Source organism: Vipera ursinii, assembly GCF_947247035.1.
Source record: "Vipera ursinii genome assembly, chromosome: 4".
Lineage (NCBI taxonomy): Eukaryota > Metazoa > Chordata > Lepidosauria > Squamata > Viperidae > Vipera > Vipera ursinii.
Window position 1 is genome coordinate 45987442 of NC_139514.1, and position 22071 is coordinate 46009512.

Below are 22071 nucleotides of genomic sequence, written 5' to 3' on the forward strand. Positions count from 1 at the left end.
TTGGAGCATTCACCACTTCTGGAGGCAGGTTGTTCTACTGGTTAATTGTTCTAACTGTCAGGAAGTTTCTCCTTAGTTCTAGGTTGCTTCTCTCCTTGACTAGTTTCCATCCATTGCTTCTTGTCCTGCTTTCAGGTGCTTTGGAGAATAGCTTGACTCCCTCTTCTTTGTGGCAGCCCCTTAGATAGTAGAACACTGCTATCATGTCACCCCTCACCCTTCTCTTCATTAAACTACACATACCCAATTCCAGCAACCGTTCCCTATATGTTTTAGCCTCCAGTCCCCCAATCATCTTTGTTGCTCTTCTCTGTACTCTTTCTAGAGTCTCGACATCTTTTTTACATCATGGTGACCAAAACTGGATGCAGTATTCCAGGTGTGGCCTTACCAAGGCATTGTAAAGTGGTATTAGTACTTCACGTGATCTTGATTCTATCCCTCTGTTAATGCAGCCTAGCACTGTGTTGGCTTTTTCGGCAGCTGCAGCACACTGCTGGCTCATATTGAAGTGATTGTCCACTAGGACTCCGAGATCTCTCTCACAGTTGTTACTATTGAGCAAGGTACCATATATATACTGAATATATAAAATATATTTTATAAAATATAAAATATACTGAAATTATATTTATATATTATATAAATATATAATATATAATATAATATATATATATATATTATAATATATTATATTATATTATATTATATATTATATGATGTTTTCTTAATACATTATAATTATTTGTTTAATTTGGGTGAAGGAACACAAAATCATGCATTTTCTTTGAGGATTTTTTTTAATGATATGAATGTAATTAGTATTTATTGGGTAACATTTTGTACAAAGTTTAATGTCTTTAATTTCACATGATTAAATTTGAAATATAGCGTAATTCAAAATTTGTATTACTCTGCAGAAAAAGGTTTTAAAAATATGACAAGTCTAAAATTGGACAAATAAAAATAAAAATTTCCTGAATATGTAGGGGTATGTATCAAATTATGTCCTGTATTTGTTAAAATATATAGATTTTAGGAACATTAAGGGAATACACTATGAGATTGAGGCTAGGACTTATTTTTTATTTACTTACTTGGAAGTAAAAGTTAGTGTACCCAGTGGAGCTTAAAACTGCTTAGTATGGCATGTATATGATGAAACTACCATTCAATTCAAAATATCTCAGTTGTAATAAAACTACTAAAACAAGTCTATTACTTTTCTGCATTTCTGCATATGAATTTTGTTTTGTTTATATTTTATAGTATGTATGTTTTTCTAAGCATATTAATCAAAATCAAGCATCTCACATTGTAGCACTTAATTTCTCTGTAGAAAATACTCTTTTATTCCAAAATAACTCAAGTTTTATTTTTAAAAGATCTTGCTATCATATCTACATCTTCAAAAATCACAAACTATAATGTAGCAATGCAAAATAACTTTGCTTTAAAGCATAACCCATTGTATGTATCATTTGAAAAGTTTTGTGAACCATTTCCTGGACCCTATCTCAAAAAATTACTAAAATATTTGCTTTGTTAGTTGCAGCAGTGGCTGCTTCTACTTTTACTTCTTCATGTGGAAACAGGAAGTTTCTGCTATGGCCGCAAGTAGTGTCCCCTTGTGGATGATTGTAATGTTTTTAAGCCTTAGTTATGTCATGTTGTTCGATAACTATAACCGTACACTCATTCTTTATATATCTGCAATTCACATTTATCTTGCTAAAATAATGTTTTTCTTACCTCCCCCCCTATTTTTTTAATTCTTCAAAACCAAAAAGGTTCTTTGTATTTTCTGGTTGTTAACCTTTGTTTTTCAGTTGTTGTAAGATGGAACTTTTGTGCCATCTTGAATGAAGAAATAAATGGGTTGCAAGTACATATTTTCAAACCTGTCGGAGCTACTTTCTACATATGTATGCACTTATATAAAACAGTCTAATATATAACATACATATAATGCTATAATATGTGATTTTCCAAACTATGACACAATTGAAATTTTATTTATTTATACCTTAACACTAATCCTAACCCTAAACCTAAATTTAAATTATGCCAAAAATAAGTATAAACACAATATGAGATTTATATCTAATTTTAAGCATACATACAATGTACAGTTCAATAATATATATGAGCTTTCAAAAATACTGTGTCTTGTCCAATAAAAATATATTTAGCATTTTGCCATTTCATTGCTTTCAGTTAGCAATAATAATCCTACTATCATACATATTTCTATAGAGATATAATTTACATTAGATGAAATAAAACCCAAATGACCATTCATTTCTTGCTTTTCTGTGAAATGGGATTAAAATTAATGGAAAACTAAACCATATGATGGGATAAGTTGCAGAAAAACCATAGTAATCAGTGCAAAGGTTTTGAAGTTTCTATAATAGAGTAGACATCACTTCATTATTTTGTGACATATCATTAAAAACATCTGTAGCAACAATAATCCTGATAATGCAATATTTCCCTGCCAAATGCCATATAGCACGGTTGAAGGTTTTTTGTTAAATTATGGCCATTTGGAATTATAATTCTCCTTCAGTCCAACAGAGCAAATTGTCGGAATTGAGGTCTAAGTATTATCAGTGTTCCATTTCACAAAATAAATTGATTTTTAGTTATTATCAGCTATCAAATGCAACATACAATCACACAGCTTCTCAGAACAAGAGATAAAGACATGGAGTGTGTGAAAAAGACTGCTTGCAGTATTTTGTTGAAAGCTTTCCAACCAACTCCTCTTGGCAAAATACCGTAGTGTGATTGGAACAACTCATGGTATTGTAACCAGAAAAACTATTCTGATTTGAGGCAGACTAAATATCACTGAATGACTCATCCGTCTTTCTGTCTCTCTCTATATATAGGTTTTTACACAAAAATTAGGTTTAATATCCACCTTTCCTACTTTATTTTCCATTGTTACAATGTGAGTTAAACCACACCTAGATGTTCCCCACCCACCCAAATACGTTTCTGACACAATTATTTCTGTGAAATATATGTATGTGTTTGTGTGTGTGTGCATAATTCAGCACCTACTTTCCAGAGGGAAAAAAAGGCTAGGAAATACAATTGAATTAATGTTAATTGAATAAATAGCTCCTTCTTTAAATTAATTGCCTATAAAATAAAGCAACCCATTTGTAAAATGAATTGATTCCTCATTTGTATAATAAATGTACAATATACATTTTCTCAAATACTAATATTCTTTTCCCAGGAAAACAGCAAAGAAACATGGAAGATTGAGATAAAAGAATTAAATAGTTAAACAGGGAAAGAAAAAGAAGGTGAAGGGGGAACAAGATGCAACAGATAGGAGAATGGACAGAAAAGGGGAAAATGGCTACGAAAGCTAAATTTACAGTTAAACAAAGAGCACAAACCTACACTTGCTTAGTTTGCAATAAATCCCACAGAATTTGCTGGTTCTTACTCATAATTTTTTTTACCTTGTTCAGACATTAAGAATCCTTTAATAATCTATTCCCACTCAAGAAGGAGCAGAATGGGAGTAATGTATCCCTTCCTTGTCCTCTACTTACGGAAGTTGAAAGTCTGCAAAGAGACAGAAATGAAGAGAAGCTGTCACCAAATCTTCTGCCTCACTGAGAAATATAGTCAAGGAGTATGTGGAGTCTGCAGAAGAAAAATCTGTTACATTTGTGGAGTTTATGCCTAAGTAAGGCTTTATTCAGAAAATATAAGAAATCCCAAACATCACTTGTTATGTATGCAGGCACTTGCATAGCAACAGCCACCAGGGGGCGTTGGCCTGAACGGTTTTGGCGGGAAACCTAGTTTCGGCGGGAAACCTAGGGCCAACCCCATTGGCTGTCCGCGTACCTGGCTAGGTATTTAAGGAGGCCAGGTAACCTTTATTCCCCAGTATGCTACCCCCCCTTCCAATAAAGAGCTGAACACGTACTCCGGCTGGCGTCTCTTCCTTGCATCAGACCCACTACACAATATCACTTTAAAAAATTTCTTTCAGGAATATGCATATATATCTTTTTATATTATGTCAATGATCTATCTATATGATTGCTTAAACTACAGTGTCTCTCTAGCATCAAAACAATTTAATGATTGAAACTAGGATTCAATTTGCATAGCAGATTTGTTTTTTTTTGTTTCAATTATTTTTAAATACTCAAATTTTCTCTGGATTATTTCAGTTGTCAATGCTACACTCTTCTTTCTTTGACACTAGTTCACTGCTAGGAAAATGTGTTGACACTGCTTGGTTCTAGCAAATTTAGGATTAGAAATTGTAAACTACATATTGTGTTGCTTAATAATATTGCATATTTTTAAAAGAAGTGGAGAAATGTTTCATGTCAAGTGAGATTATTCTTTGAGAAATGAAAATATTTTCCACAAAACTGAATTCAAATTAGAAAAGTTAATATGCCAAATATCCTATACTACACACTTCCATTGTGTAAGGAAATATGCGGTTTATTTATTTCTGTAATTGATATGTTATATAAAAATTGAATTGCTTTCACTTATTATGCTGTGTATGTTGCTATGTGTACCTCCTCTGACAAAAAACAAGTGACAGAGGATGAATTATTTCATATGATCTTAGAACAAAGCCATAGCTGATTCCAAGGCTATTTCCAAGACAAGATCTTTTGTCTTTGTATTCTTCTAAAAAAAGTTACATTTCATGTTAATTATTATTTGAGCTACCCTACCTATTCCAGCCATAACAATACACCCACACCCATTTGCACACTCTTTCCCATATATCTATATACATCCATCCATTTGTCTCCCTATCTACCTACCAACCTATGGAACACATATTTAAAGAATGTACAATTATGCATAATAAGAAAGCATATAATTCATTTTCCATTGTTTAAAGAGAACAATATTGAAAAGCAAGGATACTCCTGCCCACTATTTAATCACTTCCTAAAGTAATATGATTGAACATTTAGGAATGTCCAAAGCTTAAAGTCGGAAAAAAGGACTAAGGAAGAACATTAAATCTGTTTGTATGTTGAGCTGATTATGACATCTAAATTACTGATTTTATCTACTCAGAATTTTCCATTGCCTCAAAATGTAGCTTTGGTATGTGGAAATACTACATAAAAATTATTTAAAAAATGTTCAACCAAACATAGTTATGTTTCATATTTTTTCTAAATTATATTCTTGTTAAGTGTTCATATTAAATAGGATTATAAATAATCAAAATTTAAGAAGGGAAGATAATATAGACTGAAATAAGTAATTCAGAAAGAAAAAGGGAGGGACAATATTTAGTCTGTATGTACATCTATTGTTTCTGAATTGCAAAGCTGCCATAGACTCTTTTGGAAGAAAAAGTTTAAAAAAAACTAAGGTATCTGATAGATTATTTGCAGAAGATACATGCTCAGTAGGCAATTTCCCAGACTGCTGCATAACTGTATTATTCAGGGTAACGTGGATACAGGAAAAAAAGAAAAGCAACTAAGATAAAAAATGGTAACATAAAAGTAAGTGAGTCAAAGCAAAAGAGATTTAAAGCTCAATTCCATATATGCTTATTTGACAAATGCACATACATTCAAGAACCTTATTCCCTAGTTTTCAGCTCATTTGTTTTTCAGTTTTTGCATAGGATTTCAAGGCAAAAAGTAGAACTGCAATATAGACAGAAGTTGGCAGCAATAAGCAATTTAAGTCGTGCTGTAGACATATTTTGAATGGATTTTCTTTTCTAGCAAACAAGTATATAACATTGAAGGCTACAACACTCCTTAATTTGTAATGATTAGAATCAAGTCTGATTTCAGTTTAACCTTCCTGTGTTGACTTATTTGATTCCGTTCATTTTTTTTTCTTTTTGCAATAAGTTCCTTCTTGCTTTACAAATTTTGGTGTGTGTTTTTTTTAAATACTCTTGTTCCAGTACAGGAATGTGCATTTAATTCTTTTTTTTTCCTTTGTAGATGCATCATCATTCTGTTATAACTGTTCGCAATATTTTCATTTTCACTTTGTGGTGAGAGTTATACTTCATGTTGCTTCTCACCTACCCTCCTTGCCATTTATTTTCCTTTATTGGTGCAGCATTGTTGCAGTGACTGTTTGTGTACCAAAAGGTTAGAGTGAAATGATAGTTCAGTCATGACAACAATGTTGCACTCTATCCCATGGATTACAAAGCCTCAAATCCCTGTGCAAGGTGCTCCTTCTGCATTGAAATCAACGCATCACACGGTCATTAAACAGGCTTATTATTCCATCAGCATCCATCGGTTTATTCTTTAAAGAGAAACAAACAATTATCTTTATAACTGTTTTAGCACATTAGCAAAGTCTTTGCTGGATTTAACTGAGATGATGTATATTTTATTTATGCCAAATGGCTCAGTATTTTCGTAAATGGAATCATGCTGAAGACATCTATACAACTCGAAAACGCTACACACCGACATACTGTAATGGCACAATATATTATTTTCTCCTAGCTGCTCTGTCTCAAACACACCCACACCTCTCACACAAGCACTGCACCCACAGGAAGAGAAACAGACTTCTTCTTCAGGCTCAAATGAATACACACTTCGTTTTAGTAAGACTTAGAACTACTGTTAAATATTCCAAACTTATCAAAAGGAGGGGGGAAAAATACAATCCCAAAATCCCCCTTAGTACTTTTAAAAAGTCCCGATTCTATTTCTTACTAACTTGGTTTAAAATACCCGAATAAAAATGTTGCAAGCTAATCGCTTGGGAGAAGCCGTGTGTAAAACTGAGGGATCCTTTCCACTGATGGATGCTGCCGCAAAGGGAAGAGAGGAAAAGCTGAAGAAGGCGCAGGATAACTTCTACGTCTGTTTAAGCCTTGCTGGCATTATTTCTCCCCACATCACGTGTGTGTGTGCGTTTGTGTGTCTGTGTGTGTGTGTGAGAGAGAGAGAGAGAGAGAAAGACAAGAGAGAGCCAAGTTTGCCCGCTTTTCCCGAGGCAGAAAATCGAGGAGGACCATCTATGCAGAGCCTATTTTTCAAACTGCATTTGGAAAGCTGTCTTATTATTGATTAGGGGGAGAAAAGGGGGTGGGAATAGAACTGGGAAGAGAGGGGAGGACCGTCAGGCAAACTGGCTTATTGAAGCTCAAGGCATTTTCTTCCGGAAAGATGTCCCACAACTGAGAGGCAGCGACAGAGGAAGTAGAAAGATGGAAAAACTAAGAAGAGGTGGGGTGGGGTGGCAGGGGTGGGGTGGGGGCGAGCCTTCGGAAGAAATGAAGGCTTTGGATATTCTCGGGCTGCTTCTCCTTCCCAGTTATTCTTCCACTTCTTCTTGCAAGGACCAGAGAGGATGGGCGTTCAAGGCAAATCTTGCGGGAGGGCGGATGCTGGAGACCACGCGCCAGAATGTCACTTATTCACGAGGAGCGCGGTGCAAATGCCAGCCGGAATGCCGTTTCCATCCATCCATCCACCCACTCACCCACCCCGCCCCGCGTGCCACCTCTCTGAGTCAGCAGTCGCTCTTTTGCCTTGCCTTGCCTTGCTTTGCCTTTGTGCGCGCGCGCGGGCGCGTGTACTCTTTTGCTGGGTGGGGGGAAGGGGGTGTGGAGCGCGCGCGCGCGCGCGGCCGCGTTCACGTCTGGGAGTAAAGGAAGCCTTTTCTGTCTGAATGTGCGCGTGCATATTCATGGGAGGTAAAACCCAGCCACTGAGAAGCGAAGGTACGTTGGAGAGGAGTTAAAATCTGACTGATTTCCATCAACTGAGGTATCCCCTAAGGAGGATGGGTCCGTGCGATAGGGATGGTGCAATTATGTTAAGATTATATTTATGGAGAGGTAGCTTCTTCTTCTTTTTTTTTTCTCTTCCTAATTACTGGTTTGGTCAAATTGGTATTGGGAAAACCATGTTACAGTTCATAACAAAAAGCATACATAACGCTGCTGGGGGTTTTTGTGTGTGTGTGTGTGTGTGTGTGTGTGTGTGTGTGTGTGTGTTTAACTGTTTCATGCCTGAACTGTAAGCGTTCAAGCTGTGCTGCAGAGCAAATGAGAAAAGAGTTGTTTGCAACGGGAGATTCTGTCCTCATTCAAATGTTTCAAGTAACTGAACACCTAAGTAACATAGTGTGGAAACAGGAAGAGGGGGCTGCGGAGTATGGAAAACCAGCTTGAAGGGAGGGGTAATCATTAAAAAATATTTCTCAAGATCTTTTTTTTTTGTATAGCTTGTTTTATAACTTGGTGTTCTAATTATTTTTCTCTCTCCTCCCTTCCCCCCAGCTGATCTGCATCTTGAAACAAGGCTAAATGAGTTACATACACCAGACTCTACTTAAGTGGCCAGCACCTTTGTGGCATCTCTTTGGTTTTTATTTCTTCTGCGGAGCATCATGGATCTGTTCCTAAAGTAGACATATTATTTTTCATTCTTCAGATAAGATTAAAATGCTGAAGGCAAGGGTGAATCTTTTCAACGCTCTGGACCTGGACAAAAAAAAAAAGAAAAAAGATGGGAAGCAAGGGTGTAATTTTTTTTTAATTTTTATTTTGCATGAAGACTTTTTTTTTTTAAAAAAAAAAAGATGAGATGTTGTTCAAGTGACCTGGCACAAAGAATAACAAGTTGTTGAAAGTCACTATAAATTTAGGAGATGAAAAATACTCGGGTGGATTACATTTTTTTATACTAGATGTAAAAAAAAAATCTAGTGCATGATAATCTGAGATAAACGATTCAGTGCGTGAAGGCGGGAGGTAAATGTTATTGCAAACACATTCTTCTTCCAGAAAGCCTTTTAAGATCGGAATACGTATGTTCAGGGCCCACAATACAAATGCTACTAGACAAATAAGGCTGAACCATGGATGCTTTATTTAAGTTATGGAAGAAAAGGAAGCGGATTCTAACCTATATGTATTTCCTTTGACTTCTTTGGAATGAAAGCCTTATGCATTAAAAATACAGTCTCTGTTGCCTCCATGCAATAGATATAGATATTCTTTCCAAAATAATTGAAAGTGTATTTTGACAGTATTAAAGCTACTTGTTACATCTTCCAAATATACTGAAATAAAATAACTACAAAACCCATTCTGATTAACTGAAGAAGAATTCGACTGGATCTTATCGGACTTTTCCTAGTCCCTGAGACCCTAACTTGTGAGGTTTTTTAGTAACAATCACAAGTCAGGCTCTTGGGACCTAGGCGGAGGGGAACCAGCAGCTTTGAACTTTATTGATTAATTAATTTAATTTATTAATTTATTGATTAATTAATATGCATTTTTTTTTGTTTCAGTTTTTTTTTTGACCAAAGAGAAAGCTATATGAAAAGGATGAAGATTTTGACTTAGAAAGAAAAAAGCAGTATGCACAGATATGTTAGCATGTGCTGCATAAATATATATATTATTTATTGTATTAAAAATAAGTGAAATATTTAGCAGTCTGAATCAGAAACTTCAGATATTTCATACTTTGTATTTTAACCAGTATTTTTAATTTATTTGTTAATGTACAGCTCTATTTATAGGTTTTTCCTCAGCTTCCTATGTTCTACTTTTTTCCAACCACTGCTGTGAAAATCCAAAGTTTACAGGCTGAAACCAAGAATTGTTTGCACATCAAAAATGTTCCAAAAAATGATATTTTTGATTACAGTTGATCTTTTTTCTTCTTTTATTGACCTTATCCTGCAGAGTGATTCAGTATGTTGTTATACTTCCTTCCAACCACAATTATACCGTGCACAGAGTATTTATATTAAAGAAATCTGACATAGAATTTGAAAAATTGGAAGAGGCCATTTAGGCCTTAGAAGCCAATCTTCTGGCACACAGAAATCTAAATGTATGACACAAGATTTATCCTCTGCTTGGACATGTCCAGTGCAGAGAGCCAATCACAGCCCTGGGCAATTGTTTCCACTGCTCTTTCTGTTAGGACATTTTTAGCAGAAATCTGTCTTCCTGGAACATTAATATTTTGTGTTCTCTGGGATAAGGTTTAAGGTTAAGGTTTATTAAATTTATATGTTAATACAGCTGGTCTTGGCATCATCTGTAACACCCTCCAAGGTACTTGTTTTATAATTCTTAGAGGACGAACTTATCAAATCTCACTGTTATTTTCAGCACATTTTTCTAACCCATCAAGATTGTTTTGAATTTTGCTTTTGTCTTCTATGATATTAGCTATTGTATCTACTTTTGTGTCAGTTGCAAATTGGATAAAAATCCCTTAAGTCTCATCTAAGTGATTAATAAAAAGGGGTGTAGTGTGAACCTTGTGGCAGCTCACTTGATACCTCTCCCCTGTTTGATGAGAAACTATTAATAAGTAACCTTTGGCTATGAGTTTTCAGCCAGCTATGAATCTATTGATATTTCATGACATGCAACTGATATAATGCAACTACAACTCATAATGCAACTAATTTAGTCATAACCAAAGATTTTTCAATTAAATGTTTCTAAATCGATATAGAAGACAAAACCATTTTATCACAAGAAATGAGTAGTTATATTTACACTCATCTTAATCTGAGGTAATATTTTTCTAATGGATGCCAATTTTAGCATTCAGCAAAATAAACAAAAGTATAAGAATTATTTGACACTTTTATCTTCATGTCTTCATCACAAGCCACTTGATTTCACAAATAGTTTTCATAATTTTAGTTAAGGAATTTGAAGTTGCCCTGTAAATGCTTTTGCTTAAACATTGTTCCATTTCTGGGAGGGAGTGGACTACGAGATGCACATAATTGACTATAGCTAATGAAAACTTCCTACTGTGAAAAGTCAGATGAATTGTCCTAACAATGTGGCCTATTATAAGCCAAACAGTAGAACAACTATGTGAACAATAAAAGAATGTAAAAAACATTTAGCACTTCAGCATAAGTGAAAATAAGAGGGGCAAAGGAGACCCATGGGAAATGTGAATTGAAACACAATGTGACTTTCATTCTTGTGTCCCAATTTGAGACACAAATACAAAAGACCAGAGTTTACATCATGACAGTGCAATTCACACTTCATAATTATTGCAACCTTGCAGTTTGTACTGGATGCTTATGCATGTTAGCTTCATATTATATAAATGATCTTTCGCTGCTTCCTACATAATCCTTTCAATTGGAAATGTCAGGGACTGAATCTGAGATTCTAGGAAGTGTTCCTGAGCTATAAGTAGAACTTTATTCCATTTTGAAAGTTAGATTAGTACAGATTTATAATAGTATCTATTTCAATAACATGGTTTCCATTAGACCTGCAGTGCCTGCAGAATTACTGTCACATGGTAATTTTGTCAAGCACCTAACAAAACAGAGCCACCTTATTCCGTATTAGCTGCAACGCCATGTAGAATGCACTGCAGTAGTCCATATGCATAGTAGTGTGGAGAATCACAATTAGTAAACTAGGTAGAATGGGACAAAGGCTATCCTGGCCATGAATTCCATCTGCCCATTCAGTATTCGACTAGCAAGAAGACCCTTAATTTGTGGACCTGCTCTCTCAGGGCAATGTTCTCTGAAGCCATTGGCCATGAAAGACAAAGAACAGCTCCATCTTGGTAGTTGTTCTGTCCCAGCCTATGTACGTCCTTGTTAATTGCACAAGGACAAAACCCCTTTTGACAAGTAGGCTGGAGACTCAGAAGAAAACACACCCTTTTTAATATTGGTAACAAACCTGCCAAATGGTCCAAAAACAAAAGCAACAAAACACAATCCAAATGGAGACATAAAACACAATGCAAAACAGAGAATTATTCACTGGCAATACCAACAGAGCAAGATCCCATTAAGTACTTTGCAACGGTTGCCTTCGGCAACCAGCACCACCCACACATTCCCCTTTTGTAATTCAGTCCTCAAGGCATGGCTTCTCAATGCCTTCTCTGGAATTGCCCCATTGCCTCTCTCTGGCCTACTCTCCTGGCCTATCTTCGTTTGCAGGCATCTCTCAGGTCCTCCAGCTGTGCGTCCTCTGAGTCCGACCCAGCCTCCCCACCCAGCTGTGTCTCATGCTGAGCACAAGTGGAAGGGCCAGGCTCCTCACTGGAATGTAAGTCTTGGAGCTCATCAGAGCTTTCCTCCAGCTCCAATGGCTCCCCAGGCCCCTCCTCCTCCTCAGATTCCCCGGACTCAGCTGTCGGGATCACAGGCTGGCACAGAATCACAACAGTAGCATCCAACTTTAGCCTGTTTTCTCCCTTCTAGATTAACAGTTTTTAGGCACAAAACTGGATGACAATATATGATTGCATATCACCAATATACTGATAATGCCGCATTCCAAATTTTCCAAAGGACTTTATGTAAATGCTAAACAAGAGGGAAGGAAAGATCAATCCCTTTGGCATCCCATGCAAGACTACTGCTAGGACAATCTGTCAATCTCACCACCACACCTTGATGTAGTGTTAGTGGCCAACAACATCCTATGCAAAACAGTCACAAAGGGCAGGTGGATTATGCACCTGTCTCTCTAAGAGGAAATTCACCTAAACATTGTCACCAGCCAAGAGACTGTGAAATCAACAGTCAACTTTGCCTCTTTTGTTAACTGCACAGGCTGTCTGTGTATCCATTTTCAATTAGTCATCTGTAGTCCTCATCCAGTGATGTTCCAGGCACTGCTTCTGTCAAAACTCATAGAACTTCAGAAGGTCCAGAAGCATGTCAAATTCACTGAACATTTAGGAGCAAACTCAATGAAAGTTCAGTTTGCCTCCTAATGCCAAAGACTAACCAGGCAATTTACAGAAATGGCCTGGCAGATCTCTGAATCCATGAGGCAACGCTTCTGGGGCTCCTGGTGTACCAGCAGGCCTGAGGAAGTACTAGGTGGTAGTCAATTCCAGTTTGACCAAACCTAGGACCAGCAGCCAGAAGAGCAGATTTATGAAAGAGTGATATCGCAAGCTTTTGAAACATGTTAAAGCAAATATTGCCTAATATTTATTCAGATAGAACAAATACTATCCTGAGAGTTGGCAAAATGAAACTTGAATACAAAACAAAGCAAAATAAAGATGAATTCCTTTATTGACCATTTGTGCCAAATTAATATTTTTTTCTAGATAATGTCAAGGTATAGATGGACAACTAATTTTATAAGTTTGCACTGTACATGCACATTTCCATGCTAGTTTTCACTACAGAACGTGTGCATATAAATCATGCTACAGCTGGTATATCTTTTTTTTAAAAGTCAACTTCCACAGCACCAACAAATCAGGAGAAAGAAAATATAATGTGTGATGCATAAAAAAAGTCATATTAACAATTCATTGTTGATAACAGACTGAGCCAGATGCACACATTAATGGCTGGCTGTTGCTGATCTGAGCTGTGTTCAGTGTGGTGGAAATGAAAAATCATCCAGTCTCTGACACTGGCTTATTTGTACGCTTTAAAAGAAATAGCATATTTTTGCATGTATATTTTAAACTGCCTGTGTCTTTCTTCCTTCCCATATACCTTTATATCACTTCCTTATTAAATGTCATCCAAGAATGCTATTTCTTAACATGCATGTGTACAAAAACTACAAATAATTGTTCTTTGTCTGCCACATGGAAAGTGATTATACATTATCATGGCAATGATCTGTATCAATTTCAAATGGTCATAGGAGGATAACATCTGTTTTGCCAAATGTCATGTTGATTGTTAGCCAAGGCAATACTTTCTATTTGATATACTGTAGAGAATAAAATATGTTTATGCTGTGGGCAAAAAGAAGCATTTTTGCTAAAAGCTTTTTATTAACTTCAGTAGCATTAACAATTAATACAGCTTTTCCAAATGTATGCCCTGCAGATGTGGTAAATTTCAATATCTGTACTTCTCAGCCACGAATATTATAAATTCTGTTTTCACTGCAGTAAAACAGCAAGATCAGTAATACTAATTGATATATTATACACAAGTAATATCATCTGACTAATATTAGTGAAAATCCACTCAGTGTTCAACACTTTAAAGCCTATCTTTTTCATTGTGAAAGTCTCCTCACCTAGGATAGAAAAAAAAAAAACCTTTGGCCTGATTGGCATCAGTTGTGTAACAAGTGTAGGAAATTCTGCAATAAATATATATTAACATGCATAGGCAATAACAGTATACATGAGTTTTACCTGATTTTTACGACCATGTGAAAGTCGCACAGAAAACTACCTTGATCACCACAATATTTTTTTATATATTTTCATTCATTTGATGACATAGTGGTGAAAAACATTATACTACTTAGGAGACCCATGTTTAGGAAACCCATGGTTGAGCATGTGGAATCAATTAATTTATCAGTTATTTTTAATGGGTTGAAACTAAACATTAAGAAAACCAAGATCATGGCACCCAGCCCTCTCAATTCCTGGCAAATAGGTGGGGAAGAAATGGAGGTAGTGACAGATTTTATTTTCCTGGGCTCCAAGATCACCACAGACGGGGACTGCAGCCAAGAAATTAAAAGACGCTTGCTCCTGGGGAGGAAAGCCATGGCAAATCTAGACAACACACTAAAAAGCAGAGACATCACCCTGCCAACAAAAGTGCGTATAGTCAAGGCTATGGTCTTCCCAGTTGCAATGTATGGCAGTGAAAGTTGAACCATAAGAAAGACTGAGCACCAAAGAATTGAGGCCTTTGAACTTGGACTGCAAGGCGATCAAACTGGTCAGTCCTAGAGGAAATCAACCTTGATTGCTCTTTAGAAGGCCAGATCCTGAAATTGAAACTTAAATACTTTGGCCACCTAATGAGAAGGAAGGACTCACTGGAGAAGAGCCTAATGCTGGGAAAGGTTGAGGGCAAGAGAAGAAAGGGATGACAGAGAATGAGGTGGCTGGATGGAGTCACTGAAGCAGTAGGCATGAGCCTAAATGGACTCCAGAAGATGGTAGAGGACAGGAAGGCCTGGAGGAACATTGTCCATGGGGTCATGATGGGTCAGACATGACTTCACAACTAACAACAACATTATTTTTAAAAAAAATATAAAGGAACAACAACAAACAAAAAGGAACTTGTTAAATGGTTATTAACAACCTACTTGGACAGCCAATTTAGTGTAGTGGTTAAGGCATCCGGTTAGAAACCAGCAGATTGTGAGTTCTAGTTCATCCTTAGGCAAAAATCCAGCTGGATGCCCTTTAGCCACTCATTTTCTCTCAGGCCCAGAAAGGAGGCAATGGCAAACCACTTCTGAAAAACCTTGCCAAAAAATCCATAAGGTCTTGTTCAAGCAGTCTCTGAGAATCAAACATGACTGAATAGGAGAGAAAAAACCCCAAGTTATATATATAAATTAAGTTAGAGAAATTAATTACCACTATAATTGCATCTCAATATTAGAGTTGGAATATCACTTCTCAGCCTTTGAGGTAAGATCAAGTCTAGTGTGTGATATTGGAGTAACAGTAATACAAGTAGTAGTATTTTTTTCAGGAAGAATTCAGGAAGGATATTTAACTTATACACATTTAATCATGTTATGTCAATGTTTAACATTAATTCTGAAACAGGATTTATTTAAACACTTAAATGTGGCATTCAAATCTAAAATATTAATAAGAAAACAGTTCAAAATAATGAATACCACTATTAGTTTATTTATTAAAAATATTAAAACTACAATAAATGAAGCAATTTCTAGCCTCCCAAATAATAATTGTAGCTAAAACCATAGCAAGTTACAATTTTCATGTATTGACCTATCTACAATTCAATTGATCATCGAATAAATGCAATCAGTAAATTTAAAAGATGAAGCATTTTATATCTAGCATAATTAATGTGGTTGTTTTAACTTAATATATAGAAGATAGAAATCACGTAAAATTGCTTTTGTTGCTATGTAGAACAACCATTACTAGAGATTTGCAAGCAAAGGCTGGTCAGCCATTTGTATGGGATAATATGAGAATTGTGCCTTAGAGGGTTGGACTTGAAGACCTACAAAGCCGCTTTCAACTTTATGATTCTACGAACATGAAATAAATATATATATATATATGTACAGTGTTCATATGGCATTCCCTTTTAGAACAAACAACGCTATACAAACCACAGAAAAAGAAATGGCAAGCTAACAAAAGAAGAGAAAAAAAATAATCTAGTTTACATAAAAATTATTCATTACATCTCATCATACTTTTCTGTTCCTATAAACTATCCTTGCTTGCACACTGTTTTTTATTTCTAACATGATCTTGTTTTTACCACCATGAATCTTAAATAACCACGTCCTTCTTGCTTTAATTTCCTGTGATATATCAAAATCTTACTTCTCTATAAAAATGTGTGAATAATCAGGGTCTTATAACAATGCATTTTGCTTGCATTGGCATTCATTGCTATATGAGCTCACACACCACATTTCCCCATCTTTAATTAGTGCACTTATTTATCTACTTACTTTGGGAATTGTTTGTTTTACCTTTTATGTGTAATATGCCTTAGTTCACATTTAATTTCATTTTTCCTATCCAATACATGTACTTACATTGATAGAGGAATTTAATAATTTATATAACTTTCTGTAGTATGAAAAAGTCCTTCTACCTTTCAGCACTTAATGTGTGTTTTAAGGCAATAAAACAGCTTGCAGTGCAGTTCTGAAATCAATGAATAGCATTTGGAAAAAAATTGAATTTCTTCATACTGTTTAATTAAAACTGCCATCAATTTTCATAAACTGCCTTATTTTGTCTTCATTACCATTTTATCTATCTTAGAAATGAAGTGAACTTTATTACAGTGTCACCAGGAATCTGCACTGATAAAACTTTACTGGAGTGAAACATGAAGTCGACATGCGTACAAAATTAATGATAAAGTCAATGTTTTTGCTTACTCTGTTGAGTATTACTGCGTCCATTTTCATATGCTTTGAAAAATTGAGGCATCACTTCTAAAATTAAGATCTCAAAATATGTTGTTATTATTGTTATTTACTTGTTAATTTCCATTTGCTTAATGAGATCTGCAGTGCTAATCAAAACTCATGATGTCATTTACATATTGCTCTAGTTTTCCTTAATGGAAAATAATGTAGTCTGACCATTTGAACATTTTCTTCCAGGCTGGAGGGGATAGGGTGGGTTAGTTTTTACCTAGGCAGCATTTTGTTGAATTATACTTCAATCTGTTCCTCTTCCCCTCCTCCCTCACATGTAGCCTTTTCAACATCTTCAAAGAACCTTTTATCAACGCAGAAAACAAACTGACTGCTCGACTTCCGTGCCAGGATTCACATAAGGCAGCAGGGTGGGAAGTATAACAAAGAAATCCTGAATGCACAAAACATATAAGAAAACCTATTAAAATTCACTGGTGAAGCTTAGAATACACAATGAGAGCAAAGTCTGAGGTAGGATTTAGCAGGACAGAAAAAGAAATATACTTATTTAGGAAAACCATTTTCTTTAAAAAAAAAAAGTTTGATTCAGATATTATACTTTACATGACCGCTATATCTTTACTAGCACATTTTTCCTATAAAAACTACAATTAATAATAAAAACACAGTTAAAAATGATACTTAATTTATAACTTAATGGATTCTTCTGGAAATTATTGCTGTAAAAACAGTGCCCGATTTGTTGCAAGAAGATATTTTTCTCATTCAAACTTTTTCCAGAATTTGAAAATATTTTATGGATGGAAGTGTAAGGATTCTTCAGTCTATGTGAGGCACGTCTTATGTATCACTCCATTTTTTCTGTATAACATATTGCAGACAGCTGTTGGATATCTGCTACAGTGATGGTGACTGGTTCTTATTCTGGGAGATTGCCCGGGGTCTGATCTCAAGCCATGCAGCCACTTTGGACTGGTATAATGTGCTTCTCTTTCTCCCATCTGCCTATACTGTTCAATTTCTGCTGTCGATGGGTAAGCTGTTACAGTGTTGTCATATTTCAGTTGGAAATGTACTTTGGATGATTCTTTGAAAAAGTTCTTGGCTTCTGCTTCTCTAGTGTACTTCCTTAGCCTGGTAGCCAGTTCTGTGACCCTTCGTTTAGCAATCTCTAAAGTTTCAGAGAGACTTGGGCCTTTCTAGCCAAATCTTATGTTTTAAATTTCACCACTTTTCCATGGTTCCACCAGCTGACTAACTTCTCCCCAAGTTCCTTTGATCTTAGTCTCTAACCGCATTTTATGGGAGTGGGGAGAAGGACAGGGTATGTAATACTGCTCTTCTTCATTGTACAGTATAGCCAAGCATCCCAAGGATTACAGTAGTGGTAGCATACACCAGTTTATTAGTTTAAGTTATGATAGTAGTTGGGATTGTCATGAGAGCTCTACAGGCATTTTCTAGCATACTAGCTGATGGTACCTGGTCTCAAGGGCTGACTATAGCTGGGTTTTTTGTTGTTGTTAGTTGCAAAGTCATATCCGACCCATCGCAACCCCATGGACAACATTTCTCCAGGCCTTCCTGTCCTCTACCTTCTTCTGGAATCCATTAAAGCTCACGTCTACTGCTTCCGTGACTCCATTCAGCCACCTCATTCTCTGTCGTCCCCTTCTTCTATTGTCCTCAATCTTTCCCAGCATTAAACTCTTTTCTAATGAGTCCTTCCTTCTCATTAGGTGGCCAAAGTAGTTGAGTTTCAACTTCAGGATCTGGCCTTCTAAAGAGCAATCAAGGTTGATTTCCTCTAGGACTGACCGCTTTGATCACCTTACAGTCCAAGTTCAAAGCCCTCAATTCTTTGGCGCTCAGTCTTTCTTATGGTTCAACTTTCACTGCCATACATTGCAACTGGGAAGACCATAGCCTTGACTATACGCACTTTTGTTGGCAGGGTGATGTCTCTGCTTTTTAGTGTGTTGTCTAAATTTGCCATGACTTTCCTCCCCAAGAGCAAGCATCTTTTAATTTCTTGGCTGCAGTCCCCATCTGCAGTGATCTTGGAGCCCAGAAAAATAAAATCTGTCACTACCTCCATTTCTTCCCCATCTATTTCCAAGGAATTGAGAGGGCCAGATGCCATGATCTTGGTTTTCTTAATGTTAAGTTTCAAGCCAACTTTTTCACTCTCCTTCTTCACCCGCAACAAGAGGCTCTTTAGTTCCTCTTCACTTTCTGCCATTAGAGTGGTATCATCTGCATATCTTAGGTTGTTGATATTTCTCCCGGCAATTTTAATTCCAACTTTTGATTCATCTAGCCCTGCCTTTCTCATGATGTGCTCTGCATATAAGTTAAATATGCAGGGCAACAGTATACAGGCTTGCCAGACTCCTTTCCCAATTTTGAACCAATCACTGGTTCCATGTCCACTTCCTCTAATAACCATCAATTATATGATCAGCCTTTGGGAACAGCCTTTAGGAACAGTATGGTGTGGACAAATACCATAATCAGAAAATACTTTTCACTTTATCTAGTTTATTATTTAGAAATGGGGAAAAATAATGTGACTCTAGAAGCACTTTCAAAGGCAGAATCATCTCTGCTAAATTCCGCAGAATCATGACTTCCCTTCTCAAATAGGAATTCTCATTTTGCTGGAGATGCTGAAGACATAAGCATCAGTTGATCTCTAATCTCTCTCTCTGTCTCTCTCTTTCTTTCTCTCTCTCTCTTTCTCTCTCTCTCTCTCATTGCTGCTGGCAGAATACAAAGCTCAGCTAACTGCTTTAACTGCTTTAATTTTGAACTGAAACAAACCTGGTGCAGTACTTGGAAACTTGTGTTTTCAGAGAAACAGGAGATATCTAAGTTTGTTTCTTTTGTTTTTTCAGTGTTTTTGGTACTATTGTTTATGTCAGACAAGTCAAATTCACAGTGTCACGTGATGTTGTGTGATGTATTGGAGCTTTTTCTCCATTGCCGGTTTCCTGGTGATGCATCTCACCCATGGGCCAACAGTTTGACACCCCTGGTATATGTCCCAGTTTTGGATTTCTCTCCTTTGAGAGAAATGAGATAGATAGATAGATAGATAGATAGATAGATAGATAGATAGATAGATAGATAGATAGATAGATAGATAGATAGATAGATAGATAGACAGACAGATAGATAGATACGGGGCTTTTTTCCTCATAGAACGATCAGAATGGAGTTCCGGCACCTTTTTTGGATGGAACCTTGTAGGGTAGGCAAGGCGAGTTGAATGACATGTGTGAGTTCCGGCACCTTTTTCTTTTACAAAAAAAGCACTGGATAGATAGATAGATAGTCCCACCTGAGGCACAAGCCAGCTGGGTGACCTTGGACCAGTCACTCACCCTCAGCCCTAACAAGCAAGCAATTACAAACCATTTCTTGTCAAGAAAACTGTAGGGTCTAATACAGGTTAGCAGGTTAACACTGACACAAAAGTATCAGATAATTTTTTTTAAAGGCAAATATTAAGGAAACCTATAATGGTCCATAAAATGAAATAAAGAAACAATAAAACAAAGTTAATTTGGAAAAGCATTAGGTCGAGTTAGGGTGATAACTCAATTTTACAAAGAAGAAAGCACAAAAACTATTGCTTAACACTATGATTAAAGAAAAAAAGCAATACCATCAACATAAGAAGAAGCATATATAACGCTGATTTACAAAGAAGGAAATGTATATAGACCAATTTTCCTGCTGAATGTAGATTACAAAATGATTCTAACAATATTGTTGTTGTTAGTTGCGAAGTCATGTCCGACCCATCACAACCCCATGGACAACATTCCTCCAGGCCTTCCTGTCCTCTACCATCTTCTGGAGTCCATTTAAGCTCACGCCTACTGCTTCCGTGACTCCATCCAGCCACCTCATTCTCTGTCGTCCCCTTCTTCTATTGCCCTCAATCTTTCCCAGCATTAGGCTCTTCTCCAGTGACTCCTTCCTTCTCATTAGGTGGCCAAAGTATTTTAAGTTTCAACTTCAGGATCTGGCCTTCTAAAGAGCAATCAAGGTTGATCTCCTCTAGGACTGACCAGTTTGATCACCTTGCAGTCCAAGTTTAAAGGTCTCAATTCCTTGGTGCTCAGTCTTTCTTATGGTTCAACTTTCACTGCCATACATTGCAACTGGGAAGACCATAGCCTTGACTATACACACTTTTGTTGGCAGGGTGATGTCTCTGCTTTTTAGTGTGCTGTCTAAATTTGCCATGGCTTTCCTCCCCAAGAGCAAGCGTCTTTTAATTTCTTGGCTGCAGTCCCCATCTGCAGTGATCTTGGAGCCCAGGAAAATAAAATCTGTCACTACCTCCATTTCTTCCCCATCTATTTCCAAGGAATTGAGGGGGCCGGATGCCATGATCTTGGTTTTCTTAATGTTAAGTTTCAAGCCAACTTTTTCACTGTCCTTCTTCACTCGCAACAAGAGGCTCTTTAGCTCCTCTTCACTTTCTGCCATTAGAGTGGTATCATCTGCATATCTTAGGTTGTTGATATTTCTCCTGGCAATCTTAATTCCAACTTTTGATTTATCTACCCCTGCCTTTCTCATGATGTGCTCTGCATATAAGTTAAATAGGCAGGGCGACTGTATACAGGCTTGCCGGACTCCTTTCCCAATTTTGAACCAATCACTGGTTCCGTGTCCAGTTCTCACTGTTGCTTCTTGACCCGCATATAGGTTTCTCAAGAGACAAATAAGATGGTCTGGTACTCCCATCTCTTTAAGAACTCACCATAGTTTGTTGTGATCCACACAATCAAATGCTTTAGCATAGTCAATGAAGCAGAAGGAGATGTTTTTCTGGAACTCTCTAGCTTTCTCCATGACCAAGCGAATGTTGGCAATTTGATCTCTAGTTCCTTTGCCTCTTCGAAATCCTGCCTGTACTTCTGGTAGTTCTCGATCCACATACTGCTGGAGTCTAGCTTGTAGGATTTTAAGCATAACTTTACTAGCATGTGAAATGAGTGCAATGGTGCGATAGTTTGAACATTCTTTGGCACTGCCTTTCTTTGGAATTGGAATGTAAACTGACCTTTTCCAATCCTGTGGCCACTGTTGAGTTTTCCGAATTTGCTGGCAAATTGAGTGTAGCATTTTTACTGCATCGTCTTTTAAGATTTTGA

At 36.6% G+C, this 22071-nt stretch overlaps 1 long non-coding RNA gene across 1 annotated transcript in view; it reads left to right on the forward strand.

Moving 5' to 3' along the window:
- LOC310640419 overlaps nucleotides 1-15651 on the forward strand; it is a 79983-nt gene extending 64332 nt beyond the window's left edge. The window contains exon 3 of the long non-coding RNA XR_014492522.1: nucleotides 8300-15651. This is a non-coding gene — a long non-coding RNA (uncharacterized lncRNA). The remainder of the gene's footprint in view (nucleotides 1-8299) is intronic.
- Nucleotides 15652-22071: the final 6420 nt, after the last annotated feature.